The sequence below is a fragment of the Procambarus clarkii genome, chromosome 19, assembly GCF_040958095.1.
Source record: "Procambarus clarkii isolate CNS0578487 chromosome 19, FALCON_Pclarkii_2.0, whole genome shotgun sequence".
Taxonomy (NCBI): domain Eukaryota; kingdom Metazoa; phylum Arthropoda; class Malacostraca; order Decapoda; family Cambaridae; genus Procambarus; species Procambarus clarkii.
Genome location: NC_091168.1, coordinates 36,065,074 through 36,070,936, shown reverse-complemented (window position 1 = coordinate 36,070,936; position 5,863 = coordinate 36,065,074).

Here is a 5,863-nt window from a genome sequence, read left to right as displayed (position 1 = left end):
AATAAGTAAAACTGAACTTTGGAGAGTTAATTTTTAATCTTCCTGCTTCAGTGAAGAAAGACATAAGGAATATCGAGAAGATTCGTGCTAGAATCATCAATCTAAAACTTTCTAAGGTTTTCAACTTAAAATGTTTAAAAGAAATACAATGTTTAAAAAATGTTTAAAGGAAATACAGAAAAATATTTAAAATATATTTATATATATATATATAATATATATATATAAAAGTAAATATATATGTGTACATACAAAAGAATGGGGGTGGTAGGAGAATATAATATTAGTGTTCAGTGAGAAACCACAAGGTCTCCTCTGAATACTTTTTATTTTCTTCTCCGAGGCTATGGGTCCCCACATTGGCACCAGAGGTGGTACCCTCACAAACTATATATATATATATATATATATATATATATATATATATATATATATATATATATATATATATATATATATATATATGTACATACCTGCAGCGATCTGCCAGCTCCGGGGATTGGATGGCACAACACAAGGGATTCGTTACTGATTATCGTGGCCAGGACCCGGTGGGAAGCGATTCGATCATCTATGGTCGAAATGGGCATTCAATTTTCACTGTTATCTGGTCTTTTACATGTTATCTGGTCTCTCGACTTCATTATCATTTATCTTATCAGTGGGACTAGTGTTGTTAACATTAGAATTACATTTATCTATCATTAATATTGGAGGGAATGATAAAGAAATGACCCCCATGCTTCATTAGATAATATTCGCAAGGAAATGATTCATAAATTGTTGGAACAAGACATAAATTTAAGTCAATATATTAAACTGTGACTCCACAATCTGTATCACCCCCACATATATCACCATATATGATATATTTGTCAGCGATATATGAAATAATTCGTCTTTTCCCCCTAATGTACAAACATAGTTGGTATAGAAGGGTCGACCACAAATTATCTAAGAGGAAGGCAAGATGATTTTAGACCTGCTTAATCAGTTTGAGGTCAAGAATCTGGGCCAAGCAATTACTCATAAGATTAATTCTGAAACTTACGAGAAAGATACTAAAGTGATCAATATGAGTCGCCATATAATTTATGGAGTCAAACATAAACATTATCCCATTCAAACGGCAGAATTTGGAATACAACAAGTGGAAAATTTGATTTCTAGTTCAAAATGGGATATATTAATTTTTTATTTTTATTTTTTTATTATTATTATTTTCTACCACAGACGTGGCCAGACATTTACAATGCTAACCAGAATATATACATTTTCTTCTGTCCTCCATGGACAGGGTTAGAGAAGTGTTAAACATATAGTTCAAGGGTTTATTGAACACTCAACCACAGAAGGTGATTCGGTACTTTTAAAATGCTAAGCTAACCTAACCTAACCTAACCTAACCTAACCTAACCAACCTAACCTAACCTAACCTAACCTAACCTAACCTAACCTAACCTACATACGTTTTATGTTTAGCTTTGATATTTTTAATAATAAGTCTGTTCCTCTTTTAAGAACCAGCCTTATAATTATTATGCACTAGGTATAAGTAGTTTCTTTCATGTTTGTTGGTCTGTTTATACACCGTGGTTTGTACAGTATAAGAAGAAATCGGGTCAATCTTTGAAGAATTATTCTCGTAGAAAAATTATGAAGAAGGGGGGAGGGGAACATAATTTTAAAATGTTCTAAAATTTTAAAAGATTCATATAATTTTCAATTCACTTTTCAAATTAGCCTTAATGAAACTAGTTCCAAGTGATAATATTATTTCGAATTACACCAATTTTTCAAAAAAAAAATTCAATCAATTTAGAAATATGCAATAAAGTTCTCATTCTCTTTTTTTAGTATATATATATATATATATATATATATATATATATATATATATATATATATATATATATATATATATATATATATATATTATATATTATATATTAATTTATAAAGATTAGGGGTACCACCTATGCTGGCACCCTCACATACCTGGCCCGGTCTCCATACCTGGCCCGGTCTCCATACCTGGCCCGGTCTCCATAACTGGCCCGGTCTCCATACCTGGCCTGGTCTCCATACCTGGCCCGGTCTCCATACCTGGCCTGGTCTCCATACCTGGCCTGGTCTCCATACCTGGCCCGGTCTCCATACCTGGCCCGGTCTCCATACCTGGCCCGGTCTCCATACCTGGCCCGGTCTCCATACCTGGCCTGGTCTCCATACCTGGCCCGGTCTCCATACCTGGCCCAGTCTCCATACCTGGCCCGGTCTCCATACCTGGCCCAGTCTCCATACCTGGCCCGGTCTCCATACCTGGCCTGGTCTCCATACCTGGCCCGGTCTCCATACCTGGCCCAGTCTCCATACCTGGCCCGGTCTCCATACCTGGCCCAGTCTCCATACCTGGCCCGGTCTCCATACCTGGCCCAGTCTCCATACCTGGCCCGGTCTCCATACCTGGCCCAGTCTCCATACCTGGCCCGGTCTCCATACCTGGCCCAGTCTCCATACCTGGCCCGGTCTCCATACCTGGCCCAGTCTCCATACCTGGCCCGGTCTCCATACCTGGCCCGGTTGTTACCTTTCCGTCATATTAATTCACCTTTCCAGACTCCAGTAACCACTCTCTCACCAAGATTGTGACGGCGGGGTGGCCCAGAGTCCCAGAAATGGTGTACAATCGTTTGACCATTTCATCTCCATCCTTTGTTCGTGGGATAGTCCCATCACTGGACGCTACTCCTATCCCTCGCTCCACTTACATGCATTCCATTCTTCCTTTTTGCCTCTTCCGTTTTACCCTCCCGTGTGCATTGGTTAAGCTCCTCTTCTCTCTCTCTCTCTCTCTCTCCTCCTTCCCTTTAAATTTCCTTCCTTTTGCCTTTCCCATTATCTCACCCTCTCACCCTCCTCCCTCCCCCCTTCCTTCCCCTTTATCCGCCTTCTGTCGATATCTCGTTTTTTTTTCATTAGCAGCGCTACCTGTTCCTCCCTGGCTGGTCCATGTGCTTGCTGGGGCCCACTGGTCAACCTTCCCACAGAGCCTTGTCTGTTGCACACCCGTCGAGCCTCCACGTGCAAATTTTTGGAGATTAAACTGTTGCTTTCAGATTCAAAGTTCGAGTCTTTAGCCAGAGTGGATCCTACGTCCTCGACTGGTTCGCTCTAATCGGATCTAATCTTCTACATCTGTTAAGTTCAACGTCTCGAAGGCTGGCTACTTTGAGGTTACTTTGAGGGGCTTCCGGGGCTTAGCCCGGTCGTCGACCAGGCCTCCTGGTTGCTGGGCTGGTCAACCAGGCTGTTGGACGCGGCTGCTCGCAGCCTGACGTATGAGTCACAGCCTGGTTGATCAGGTATCCTTTGGAGGTGTTTGTCAAGTTCTCTCTTGAACACTGTGAGGGGTCGGCCAGTTATGTCCCTTATGTGTAGTGGAAGCGTGTTGAACAGTCTCGGGCCTCTGATGTTGATAGTTCTCTATTGAACACTGTGAGGGGTCGGCCAGTTATGTCCTTTATGTGTAGCGGAAGCGTGTTGAACAGTCTCGGGCCTCTGATGTTGATAGTTCTCTCTTGAACACTGTGAGGGGTCTGCCAGTTATGCCCTTTATGTGTAGTGGAAGCGTGTTGAACAGTCTCGGGCCTCTGATGTTGATAGTTCTCTCTTGAACACTGTGAGGGGTCGGCCAGTTATGCCCTTTATGTGTAGTGGAAGCGTGTTGAACAGTCTCGGGCCTCTGATGTTGATAGTTCTCTCTTGAACACTGTGAGGGGTCTGCCAGTTATGCCCTTTATGTGTAGTGGAAGCGTGTTGAACAGTCTCGGGCCTCTGATGTTGATAGAGTTCACTCTCAGAGTACCTGTTGCACCTCTGCACTTCAACGGGGGTATTCTGCACATCCTGCCATGTCTTCTGGTCTCATGTGATGTTATTTCTGTGTATAGGTTTGGGACCAGTCCCTCTGCTGTTTTCCACGTGTAAATTATTATGTATCTCTCCCGCCTGCGCTCAAGGGAGTACAGATTTAGGCTCTTTAGTCGGTCCCAGTAATTTAGATGTTTTACTGAGTGGATTCTAGCAGTAAAGGATCTCTGCACGCTCTCTAGGTCAGCAATTTCTCCAGCTTTGAAAGGGGCTGTCATTGTGCAGCAGTACTCCACTCTAGAGAGCACAAGCGTCTTGAAAAGTATCATCATCGGTATAGCATCTCTAGTGTGAAAAGTTCTTGTTATCCAACCTGTCATTTTTCTTGCAGTTGTGACGGCTACTTTATTGTGTTCTTTAAAGGTAAGGTCTTCCGACATGAGTACACCCAGATCCTTTACATTGCCTTTTCGTTCTATGTTATGATTTGCCTGAGTTTTATACGTGGTTTCCGTTTTTATATTTTCATTTTTTTCCGTAGCGCATGAGCTGGAACTTATCTTCGTTAAACACCATATTATTTTCTGTAGCCCATAGAAAGACCTGATCTACATCTGACTGGAGGTTTGCCGTGTCCTCTATGTTGCCTACTCTCATGTATACTACTATGATTTGCCTGAGTTTTGTACGTGGTTTCTGTTTTTATATTTTCATTTTTTTCCGTAGCGCATGAGCTGGAACTTATCTTCGTTAAATAATACTTAATCTAGTCTCTAAGTCGGGTTGATGCCTTAGAGGTGTTCAGCGTCGTTAAGTTCATTCCCACAGGTTCTTGTCTGAGACTCTCGCCCACAGCCGCCAAGACTGCCTCGTGGCTCTTCCCACAGCGCTCACTACCTCCCCACACCTTCCACATATGTCCCTGCCCCCCCCACACTATACAACTACACACACCTGCCCCACACACTATACAGCATACACACACCTGCCCCACACACTATACAGCATACACACACCTGCCCCACACACTATACAACTTACACACACCTGCCCCACACACTATACAACTTACACACAACTGCCCCACACACTATACAACTACACACACCTGCCCCACACACTATACAGCATACACACACCTGCCCCACACACTATACAACTTACACACACCTGCCCCACACACTATACAACTTACACCTGCCCCACACACTATACAACTACACACACCTGCCCCACACACTATACAGCATACACACACCTGCCCCACACACTATACAACATACACACACCTGCCCCACACACTATACAACATACACACACCTGCCCCACACACTATACAACATACACACACCTGCCCCACACACTATACAACATACACACACCTGCCCACACACTATACAACTACACACACCTGCCCCACACACTATACAACTACACACACCTGCCCCACACACTATACAACTTACACACACCTGCCCCACACACTATACAACTACACACACCTGCCCCACACACTATACAACTTACACACACCTGCCCCACACACTATACAACTTACACCTGCCCCACACACTATACAACTACACACACCTGCCCCACACACTATACAACATACACACACCTGCCCCACACACTATACAGCATACACACACCTGCCCCACACACTATACAACTTACACCTGCCCCACACACTATACAACTACACACACCTGCCCCACACACTATACAACTACACACACCTGCCCCACACACTATACAGCATACACACACCTGCCCCACACACTATACAACTTACACACACCTGCCCCACACACTATACAACTTACACCTGCCCCACACACTATACAACTACACACACCTGCCCCACACACTATACAACATACACACACCTGCCCCACACACTATACAGCATACACACACCTGCCCCACACACTATACAACATGCACACACCTGCCCCACACACTATACAACATTCACACACCTGCCCCA